Raw genomic sequence first — 11,789 nt, forward strand, 5'->3', positions numbered from 1 at the left:
GGAGGAGGCCCAGGGTGTAGAACCATGATGGAGCCAAGCTGGTGGTGATGAGTGCCGAAGGGTTATCTGGGCCACCAAGTTGCACAATCCCGGGAGGCAGCTTCTACTTGCAGTTGTACATACAACTGAATGGCTGAACATGGCTGCCATGGCCGGGACCCGGGAGGGGTGCTGGGTGGGTTGAGGGAAGGCAGGCTCAGTCGGGGGACTCCCAGAGGTGAGAGTTGAGAAAAGGCAGGATGGAAGTAGGGGATTAGGAAGGGCTCTACATTGGGATGAGCTGCAGTCTAGATGTAGGGGCAGGCAGCTAGTCAGGGAAGATCTGGCTTGGGCGATCTTGTGTCCCAACTGCAGCAGGTTGGGTGGGCTGCCTTCCTGATGTGGAACATGACCATGGTGTGCCTGCAGGCAAGCTCTTAGCAAATGAAGTCAGGGTGTTATCTGAGAATTGCTTAATCATCTCCATTCCAGTGGGGGCAGGCAAGTCACACCTTAGGAAATGTTGGCTGGGGTTAAGGTGGGACTAGATAGCCTCATTGGTCATACAGCACCAGTAGATGTAGGATTCTAAGAAGCTGAGAAGCCCTAACTTGCTGGAGTGGTTGAGGTAGAGGGAGCGCTCATGGTTTCTGGAGAGAGGGCCCATGGTTTCTGGAGGCAGAGGTCACAAAAGTGAAAGAGCTCTATGGAAGGGAGGGTAACCTCTAAAAATTGATGCATTGAATGCATGCATGATGCCCTCATAGGAAGGGTGGTGAGCAGCAGGGAGGAAGCAAACATAGTCATCGTTTTCCTTGACCTCATGGTTATTCAACAGGTCCTGCTAGGTGGAATTTAATATAATCAACTTGGCCTTCCACCTTGTCCCATACTAATGAAAATTCCAGTTCATATAAAGCATTTCTCCAAGACAGCCTTATTGGTCTTCTTGGAAAGGAAATCAGGCCTCTTAGAAATCTTAAATTTAAGATTCTAAAAACATTCTTTTCCATAGTTCTGAAAATCTACCACTGTATTTATTTCTCTCTTTGTTTAGGAATCCATCAGAGACATGTATTTCCTTCTCCTTTCAGACTAGGCAACAAGAAGACATGCTTTTCTTTTCCCTAATTTCCCTTAGAAGAAAGTGACATTTGCCTATACAGTTCTATTTTTTTTCTTTTGGTTTTTAATTATAAAAAGCTTCTAGCAGCTGATTTATTATATAGGGAACAAATTGTGTCTTTGAGACCCACTGCACTGTAATTACTTGAGTTAACACTGCAGATATCTATGCAGGGGCCAGCAGTCAATTTTGACTCAGAATAGATAATACACGGACTGCTATTAAGTTTAATGTAGATTAATGTGAGTTGCTTCCCTTTGCACGTATGTGTGCAGGTACCAATAATTAAGATTAATTTCCACTAGGTAGAATGGCCTTCATTGTGCACAGTGCCAGAAAATGCTTCTTTAATAGCTGTTAATTGGATATATTTGCTTTGATGGTGAAATCCTGATTAGTCTTGTTACCCCGAAAACTCCCCTCCTTGCTCCTTCTCCCCGCCCCCACCTACTCTTTAGGGGAAGAATAGATTGACAGTCCTCTTCCCCTAAAGCAGAGTCAGAGCTTTGGAGGTGATGAGCTCTTTTGCACTCTCCTGTGTAAAGCCATGTTGTGCAGTCCATTTTCCAGCAAATCAGTCATAGCTGCTTCTACTTACTGAGAGCCGACTATGTTCTCGCTGCTTTATTTTCATGTTCATTCTGAACACCACCACTGTGGGGTGGAAATCACCACTCTGTTTGTTCAAATGAAGATATTGAATTTCAGCAATGTTAAGGCACTTGTTCAAGGCCACAAGCTGGGAAATGATAGAATGGAAATTTCAGTCCAATCACTTTCTGGTAAATACATCAGAATTTTAAAAATTGCCACGATGAGCCGTTATCTTATTGGCACTGTTCTTTTTCATTTTCCTGTTTTACTGCAGGTCTCAGAGCCCACACTGAAGCGCCATTTCCCCTCCCTACCCCAGATCTCTCCTCACTATAATTCCCCTCCCTGCTGTCCTGATGGTTCAAAGCCACTTAGAAATAAGGTAGAAGGCTTCAGAGTTGGTCAGAAGCACAAAGCACACACCTGGAAATTTCCTCAACAGGTCCCAGAAGCTAGCTTATGGAAGGGAAAGTTGTAAAATGGTGATAGTTGTAGAAAGTTTTTCTCCTTAGCAGTAATGCCCTTCCCCATTCCCATTCCACCACAGGAACTTCCTTTCTTATATATTCAAGTTTTTTTGCATCAAAAGCAAAGCTCCTGGCAGCAGCAATCAAGAACCAGGTTCTACTGGCCAAGTCAGGTGGTGAAGGGATGAAGCTGAGGGAACCACATGAGGAGAAAAGGCTCTCAGATGAACTTTGCTTCTCTTGATTTTGCTTCAGGTTGGCAGAGCCTTCAGAAGACCTGAGGCGTGGTTTGAGGCACCCAGTGGGTGTTGGCTGACCTCACAGGGCTCCATGGAAAGACTGTGTGTTTTTCTGCCTGGGACAGCTGAGTTGGCATCCTGCCTGTCACAGATGAGCTGTGTGACCTTAGTCAGCTTACTCAACCCCTCTGAGCCTCAGTTTCCTTTCTTCCATTGCCATCTGATTCATAGATTTTTCGTTTTCCCAGAGGAAATGAGATCATCTTTATTATATTTAATGCAGGATTTGCTAACTTTAATACCATTTCCCTTTCTGTTTGTAGAAGCTGCAGCCCTCTTGATGAGTTTAAGAGGAAGTAACAACCTTCATAAAATGTTTTCCTGGAGGAGCTGAATTTGCACTGACAACACTGGGTAGAAAAAATTTTCTCTAGATCTCTTTCAGGAGATTCACTGAAATCTTTCCTCATCTATAAATTTAGAAAAGAGACTCGGTCATGGGGGTTCCTGTGGCATTTTGAATGGGCAATTCATCATTGCATGGGACTGTCCCACACATTAGAATACAGTTAGAACCTTCCCTGCCCACTAACTACCCACAGCACCCTCAGTCATTGCAACAACTCACTGTCACATGTCTGAATGCCCTCTGGGGAGATCCTATGCCCCACCCCAACTGATAACCACTAGCTGAGTCTCCTAGTTCTAACATTCCTCCTGGCACCCTGCACCCCTTTCCCTGGAGTGTGAGGGCACCATAAGTCAGGCTCGTCCTCTTGGCCACAGCTTCTGATGGTTGAGGAGGTCACCCATGAACGAGGTCCTGCTGTGCAGCAGTCTCCTGCCCACGTGCAGGCTTTCAGGGCTGGTTTAGCCACCCATCTTCCTTCCTCACCATTGGGTGGTTGATTTCGGCATGGTTCCCAAATCCTTGCCGGCCAAAGAGCATGTGGACCAGAAGAGGTGAAATGCTCTGATGCCTTTCTTGATACTCTGTTGTTCTGTGGCTCTGAGTTGAAAGAGGAGATTTAAGTCTGTGTCCCTTTTGCACAATGACTTACTTATAGGCTAACTGGCTCCTTTCGTCAGGAGTTTAAACTGCAGTTAGAAAAACTATTGTCGATGTTTAGATAACAGGACATGATTTGGGGGCTAAGTCAGGTAGAGGTAATTAATAGCTGTGAAGGTTTTTAATGAGGCCTGGATTCTGCTTCCAGAACTCTGTATGTAGATCTCATTACAGTTGTAAGGTGAATATATTTAACTCTATTTTTTTCCTGATAAAAATATAGCCAGGTATGAGTAGCTCTGGCGATGGAGTCTGGCCAGAGTTTGCGCCTCCTTCTGTCATTTATTAGCTGTATGATATCATGTGAATTACTAAACCTCTTATGGTTCTAGTTTCTCATTTCAAAATGGAGAAAATAAAATCTGTCTTGCAGAGGGCTGCTATGAGAACTAAATAAAATAATCTCACAAGGTAACCAATGTGATGCCTCACAAATGGTAGGTATATAACTGAGAGTATTATTATTAAGAAGAAGAGTTCATAAAGAAGCCAAAATTAGGCCAGGCGTGGTGGCTCACACCTGTAATCCTGGCATGTTGGGAGGCTGAGGTGGGTGGATCACCTGAGGTCAGGAGTTTGAGACCAGCCTGACCAATATGATGAAACCCTGTCTCTACTAAAAATACAAAAATTAACCAGGCATGGCGCCTGTAATCCCAGCTACTCAGGAGGCTGAGACAGGAGGATCGCTTGAACCCAGGAGGCAGAGGTTGTAATGAGCTGAGATCACGCCATTGCACTCCAGCCTGGGAAATAAGAGCAAAACTCTGTCTCAAATAAATAAATAAATAAGTAAGCAAAAATTGTAAGCCCCAGGATGGGCTTTAATTACAGCAAGACGGGCCAAAGTTGGCTCTTGAAAAGAAACTTTTGAGAGGTGTATATTGTTTGATCTTGGGACAAAGAGTAAGAGAATATCTGGAATACCGGGAAATCTTCAGGAATGTATAACCTATTCCATCAGAAGTAGTTCTGCTTATGCCTGACCAGAGAGAGGGAGAGGGATTAGGTTAGTGGTTTTCAGACCTCAGACTGTATGTGTGTGTGTATGTGATTGCTGCATGCTCAGCTGCTAGTACACGTCAGATGGGCACAGGCATGTGCCAGGCAGGTGTGCTTGTGTTCTGGCTGACCTCTAATTGAGTATGGCTAAAGCAGCCCCTGGCCAAGGGTGAGCTTGTGCAATTTTACCTGAGTGGATGTGTATAGAACTGACTTTTTAAAAGAACTAGTGCAGAATTTTTTCTCCCTAATTAGGCCACATTTACAAGAAGAAATTTGTATATGTCCGAGTATGACCAAAGACACTGGATTCAGAGGTCTACACACAGACAAGAAACCTAGCAGCAAAAATGGGCATTTTGAGATATTAACATTTGGAACATGATACCTCAGCAATAAGTGGGATTTGGAAGAGTCAGACCTGAGTAGGGCCCACAAGATTAACCTCAGTGCCACAGAGTAATCGCAGAACTACGCAACTAGGCGGAGCAGGCACTAGTAATTTTGGAGTGCGTGAATAGTGGGAATAGTTGAGACCATGGTATACCCTGAGATCCTGGAATGGATATTAGCCTGCTCACAGGGGCTTTATGCTGATGTCTGAAGATCATTGCTGAAGGTGCACAACAGCTGCCTCAACAGGTGCTGAGGCTGACCTTGCTCTTAGAGCTAGACTTCATTTCATCCTATTATTAAGGGGCATTATTCAAACACAAGGTATAGATTGGCATTTGTGCCTTGATTGGGATATTTGTGATGGAAAAACAGGTGGATGGAGAAAAAACGGTTAGGAAGAGCAAAGAATGAAAAGAAAGAAATAGATGAATGAAAACTGAATATAAAATTTAATTGGAAATGCCCTGAGCTGTTATAGGTTTCACACTCAAAAATAGAACTGCAGAGACAGCGAGAGCCCAAAGAGTGCAAGGACCAGGGCGAGGTCCATGAAAGAGAGAGAAAAAACAAAAACAGAAACAAAACTCTTCCACCACACTCAGTATAAGCTGGGATGTGCTCAAAGCTAACATAGAAAGACATGCATAATGCCAACTTGGGCACAGTCACAAACCTCTTATATTCTAGTGAAATCAACAAAATGCTTCAAGAAGATAGTTTGAACACAAATTAAAGGGAACATTTCTCTTCATTCTATTAAATTATGTGGAACATGAGGTGGTGGAGTTATTACTGGGACTAATGGATAGAATTTACATGGAGGCAGGTTTAGCAGGAAATTTATCATTAAGAAACTGTCCAGCAATGAGGCAGACTTCTTTAGACATTTTGAGCTCCTGGTCATTGAAAATGACCCATCAGGTAGGTGCTGAAAGTGATTTCTGCACCGGGTCAACGGTTGAACCAAAGACCTTGCAATTCTCTGTTTAATTCTTAGGTTTAATATTTCTAGAATCAAGGAAGACTTAGATAAATTCTTATGTGGCAGATCCCATTACAGGTTGTTACTGGAGACTGAAATACGGTATAATACACATTTATGAAATAAGGTCAGGGAGGAAGGAAGGGAAAAAGAAAGGGCACTAACCTGGATTGTGCTTGGACCTGTGCTGAAATTTGTATTGTCTTATTTAATCCTTGCAATTATCTTTTGACGTAGGTGCAATTAGCTTCAGTGTTACAGATAAGGAAAAAGACAGTCAGAGAGGCTAAGTGGCTTGTCTGAGGTGACACAGGAGCACGGATGGATTTTTTTGCCTAATCTTTCTAAAGCCTAGTCCAAGCTCTCTCTGCCATGCCATGTGCCTCCTGAGTGCCCTAGGCTGGTATTTTCCTGCATGCTGCTGTCCAACTTGGCTCTGGTCATATGGCTTTTGGGCTTGAAGTGGTGCGACCTACCTTATTTTCTATTGTTATCTAAAGGAACGCCCATCTCCAGGCAGGATGGCATAGTAGTCAGTGAACTGAAATGGAAGTAAGAATGCATTGGTCGTTTTCCTGTTCTGTAAGCTGCAAAATGAATACAACTCTCCACTCATCCCCTTAACAAATGTGTCACCAAAAAAATCATAATTGTATAATGTTCTATTATTTATAATTTTTTGGTAAAACATTTTGACTTGAGAATCAGAAAACAAGATTCTTATCCCCGGACCAGCTTTTTAGTCCTGCTGAGCCTCCATTGCTTTATTTTAAAAGCATAGAGAAAAAGGAAAAGCTAAATTATCTCTAAGGTCTTTTAAGTTATATATACTTATGTGACATACAATAATTATATATAAATTATGCATGTAAGTCTGTACGTATATGTTCATGTACTTATGTTAATAGTTAAATCAACATCTACTTACCTACACTAATATCAGCAACAGTGATGTAATTGTCCAATATTCCAAAAACAGAAAATAGTTTAAAATCCAGTGTTTCATTTTGGAGTGCATAATTTAGTGATCTTACTGTAGATTTACTTAAAATAAGGATAGAATAAAATTTTATTTCCTAGTAACACCATAGTTGGTTGATGCACGTAAGACATCCAGCAGCATTAAAGGAAATTCACTTGGGTTGAAACAAAATCATCTGCAGATTAATGGCCACCAGCTGAGATCTGACTACAGTTCATGTGGAGGCTGGCATCAGACAGGCCCAAGTTTGGGTCCTGACTCTTACATTCCATGACTAGAATAATCTTAGGCAGGTTATTTAACTTTTTTGAGTCTCAGTTTCCTTACTGGAAAGTGGAGATAATCGTACCTATCTCTCAGGATTGTTGAGGGCAAGAATCGTGCAAGTATGGGGCCTGACACAGGTTGGTGCTTCACAGATGGTAGCCATATTGGCATGCAAGACCTTCCTGGTCATCCACACTCCTGCCCTCAAGGGCAAGGTCAGTCTTGCTTCTCTTGGGTCAGCATGCTGTCTGGGAGTGCAGAGGCATTTGCCAACCATTTGCATGAGGGGCAAGGACATCTTGACCATAGAAATGAAAATCTCTAAAACGTGGCCCCTGGAAGAGCCATTCCCATTTGCTTTCCACCATGCTCAAAAGGAGTCGGGGATTTTCATCATCCCTGTAAATTAGCCTCCAGTCACCAAACTTTAGCCGCCTCTTGCTATAGCAGGCCAATGCCTGGAGTACCCTGGCCAGCTCTCCAGCTAGGAGGGGGTTAAAACCAACATTTGCAGATAAAGAGGTAAACATATTTACATTCCTCTCTTCACACTTTATGCATATGTCATGTAGTGAATAGTTTTAGAGGTCTGTTTGTACTATCTCTCCAGAATTTTTACAGTCTGGAGGACACAAAATCTCTATAAAGTGACTTATTGAAATAGAAGCAGATTGGTAAAACCGTTTCCCTCTTATGAACTGTGAAGAATGATCCTCTAAATGAAATCAGGAAGGAACTGGACAGAATCTTGTTTAATGGTCTGACAAAATGAATCACAACGATTCCAGACATCCATCACTGCTAAAAGGGGACCACAAATGATCTGTGAACCACTATATATTGATTACCCATGTAGTACAAGTGTCGGATTTAATGTTCACACACCATAGAGAGGCGGCAGGGACAGATGGTGCCTTAACTCTTCTTTGATAGATTTTAATGGTGAAATATTGATTTCTATCTGGCCAAGGCCTGCTGTTAGGGGCCAAAGTCATTTGTTGGGTATTGCCGGACACCCAGTTGGCCCAGCGTAATCAATCATTTTTGGCAAGGCAGGTGAAAATCCAGAGAGAAGCACCTTGGAACCCAAACTGGAGTGTGATGTGTCTGAGTCCAGCCACCTAGAGAAAAAGAGAGAGAGAGAGGACTCTAGGAGATTGTGCTTGTAAAGAATTATTAATGATAAGACATGTTTACTGAGGAGAGTTGCAGCGAATCAGAGCTGACATGAAATAGTCTGGGAGCCTCGTGGAGAAAATGAGCCTCTTGCTAAGAGGGACTATATTTTATTTAAACACCCTTCTAAGGCTGAGAACTCAGGTAATCTGTTGTGTTACAAGCCACTGGCTGTTCTTGCTATCCAGAGAGATAACACTGAGGCGCTAATAGGAACACATCAATCACAATCAGGCTGCAATTCCAGCGGTGTCTCGTCCTCCCAGCTCCTCTTGAAGCTCCTTAATAATGGTGATAACATAGTTCGGGGGCTGCTGAGAGGGGCTCTCCCCTCTGAGGGTCATATTCATAAAGTGAATAGCTTGCCAAGTCAGCATCCAGGGAATGGGATCTGTGCTGGGGCACTTGTGTGCAGAAGGAGAGGGAGGGGCGTGGACCAGCTGGGGAGGGTTGGACTCCAACAGGAGAATTTTCTGTCATCTGTTGGTCCCTGGGTTTTGTGATGTCACTCCTGCCTCCTTTCTAAGAAAGGGATGTGAATGTGCATATTATATGTAATTATTAAATAACAAGAATCATTTTCTTGGGCAGCTTATAAAATGGTTTAGAAGGCAATTCCCAAATGGAGCCCTCAATATGTTCTGAGTGATGACAACCTCATAGGAATAAGTGTGTGGCTTCCCTGGGAGATTCCGGTGCAAGATATGTCAGGAGGGTGGAGATGGGTGGGGAAAGGGGCCCTCCTAGTCTATGCAGCTCTGTGTCAGCCTCTAACCTATCACCCTCAAGGTTAAGTATCTATTTACTTGTTGGACTCCTCCATAAGTGATGAGTTCTTGAGGGTGGCCATTGTGCCTAATTAATTATTGTATCCTCAGTACCCTAGCACATGGCCTGGGGACTCACAAGATGCTCAATACATGAATACGGCTGAATATACAAGTGCAGGCAGGTGTTTATGTTAAAAAGAAGTCAGACATACTTCCTTGCACCTTTTGACTGTTCACACGAACATGTGTGTGTTATGCATGTACCTAAATATATAAATTCATAACAATGCACTGACCTTATGAAGACATGCAACACATTTTATATCTACTTGTGTGATTTACTTTTTATGAAACAGCATAACTTAATGTGTAATAGACTGGACTCTAGAGCCAGGCTGCTTGGATTCAAATCCTGGCTCCACCACTTATTAGAAGGTGACTTTGGGCAAGCTGCTTCAAACTTATATGCATGGAAAGCCTTTACATGGTTGGTATTAGGAATCCCAACAAGTATTTGCCTTGTTCTCTTTGATATAGCAAACCCGCGCTTAAAGCAGTACGTTATCTTGGTGACGCTTTGGTGGGTTGGTGGATATTTTGATTCATGGTAAATTTGTGTACTCTTACGCTATTTCATGTTGGGGCGTCAGTGGTCTGTACACTTGTCTGACTGTATTTATCTACCAAAACCTGTGTGTGTCTCTAGCTAAACAAGTGTATATATTGGTACTCATATACAAAGGCGCTGCAGGACAGGAGGAGCCCAGCTTTGTGGACGGCCCAGCTGTACAACCTGCCCCCAGATGTGAGCCTGCAGGCGGCAGATTCCGCTTAGATTATCTTGCTTACCTAATGATTTTTGCTTCACTGCCTTGCTCGATTGTGTTCACCAGGACGGCAGGCTATTAAAATGTCAAGGCACATTGAATTGTTGTTATCCAGGAGAGAGACCTTTCCAATCAACCTGTGTTGTGGGGGGTTGCAAAAACTCCCTCCGAGAAAGAGATTGGAGAGAGGCTTTATGGCTTTTTTACATAGATGGGGTGAGCAGGGAGGTTGAGAGAGGGCACGGCGGGGGAGGGGGGGGAGGAGGGGGCGGGGGGTGGAGAGGTGGGGCAGGAGCCCGGGTTTATGGCAGCTGGAATGTGCTAATTAAAATGCCATCTTCTCGAACAGGTATTGGTGGCTTCTTGCCTTTCCTTTTATGGATAACTGCAATATGGCCTTGCTGTTTGGTTTAAAAAAGGGAGAGGGGGAGGTGACTCACAGCGGGCGGTGGCAGTGGAAGCTGCAGTGCTGAGGATCAGGGTGGGGTATAAGGAGCAATTGTAAGGCAGAAACACCAAGGAGTTATATCCCTGATGTATTGGCAGGAAGGGCTAGAGAAAGAAACAATAACAAAGACTTCCTTGGCCCTGCGCCTGTCCAGGCTCTGCTAAGAGCCACGTTCCCTGGATACAGGCGTTGGCGGGCCTTTCTGGGTGACAGTGCTGAGCCGCAGCTGCGGTGTCACCAAGCGGCACCTCGGGCCCGGCCCCGCCCGCGCCAGCTGGGACAGTCTGGAGACCTTCTTTTCATGCCGTCAAGTCTCATTTTGCCAAGGATTTATTTTTCTTCGGGGAGAGAGGGAGAGCGGGGGCAAAGGGTGTTCTCTTAAAGTATCCACCGATCAGAGCCGCTGAAGCCTCCAACCAGAAACTCAAACTTCCCTGGATTGACTTTTCCCCTTTGTTCACATCATCTCACAAATATTTGGCTTTCCCCGGCCACGTCTGTTCTATTTCTGCTTCGGAGAGATGGCTTTGTTTTTGCTTGTGTGCGGTTCTGCGAGGCGCTCCACGATCCCGCCCCCTGGCAGGGCAGCACCTACCGGCGGCGCGAATTCGGCTGCCGTGGGCTGCTGCGCGCTCTCGCCTTTGTCAGTTTCATCAGCCCGGAGTTTCAGCTGTGCGCGCGCATGCGCCCGCCCACCCCTCCGCCAGTTCCGGGCTTGTATCCCCGCTGGTCTCCAGCGCCCGTGGTTCTCAAGTTCCGCGCCCGTCTAGCCCGCGCTGCACCCTTCCCAGCTCACCACTTTATTTTCTCGTTGTTGGCGCAGCCCGTTCTTCCGGCCTAAACCAAATCTCATTTACTCGTTCCTCGCCTCCTCCCTCCTTCTTGTGACTGGATTTTGGCAGAGTATCTCTCCAGGGCTACTCAGATCCCTCAGCCTTGGATCCTTCCATGGGCCATGCTCCCGGAGTGTCACTGGCCAGCGAGACCTGCTTTGGTCTGTTTTCCCCATCTTTTATCTGAAGACTTCTACCCCCACACCCGCAGCACGCAGTCCGGCGCCCCTTGGGAAGCTTTGGACGGGATGCTCCCTCCTTCTGCTTCCCTAGTAGGGGTGAGGGCCCCATATTTGAGTTCCCAGGACACTTTTCTTTCCCTTATAGCTTTAAAATGCTTTGTTGAAAGTGTCCGTTTACTCGTCTTGAATTAAATTGGTTTATTTATTTAATCAACACATATTTATTGAGAATCTACTGTATTTAAGTATTAACCTGTTGTTAAATGTTGGGGATATACTGGGAAGAAAAACAGACACCTCTCAGCCTCCCATGGCCTATAAGATTTTCTCTGGGTCGAGGACCATGCAGTATTTGTTTCTGTAACCTGGAACATATAGATGCTCAATAAATTTCAAATGGATGAAGGAAAGAAACAAATTTTCTCCCCGCCCTGAGCCAACCCCTATTTT

At 44.6% G+C, this 11,789-nt stretch overlaps 1 long non-coding RNA gene across 1 annotated transcript; it reads right to left on the reverse strand.

The window, feature by feature from the left end:
• Window positions 1-7,823: 7,823 nt before the first annotated feature.
• On the reverse strand, window positions 7,824-10,951 carry LOC100606719. The gene is made up of 3 exons (XR_004027313.1): window positions 10,796-10,951; window positions 9,899-9,951; window positions 7,824-8,224 (listed from the first exon to the last, which is right to left on the reverse strand). It is a non-coding gene; the product is annotated as an uncharacterized LOC100606719 (long non-coding RNA).
• Window positions 10,952-11,789: the final 838 nt, after the last annotated feature.

The sequence above is a fragment of the Nomascus leucogenys genome, chromosome 20 (assembly GCF_006542625.1).
Source record: "Nomascus leucogenys isolate Asia chromosome 20, Asia_NLE_v1, whole genome shotgun sequence".
In the NCBI taxonomy this organism is placed as follows: domain Eukaryota; kingdom Metazoa; phylum Chordata; class Mammalia; order Primates; family Hylobatidae; genus Nomascus; species Nomascus leucogenys.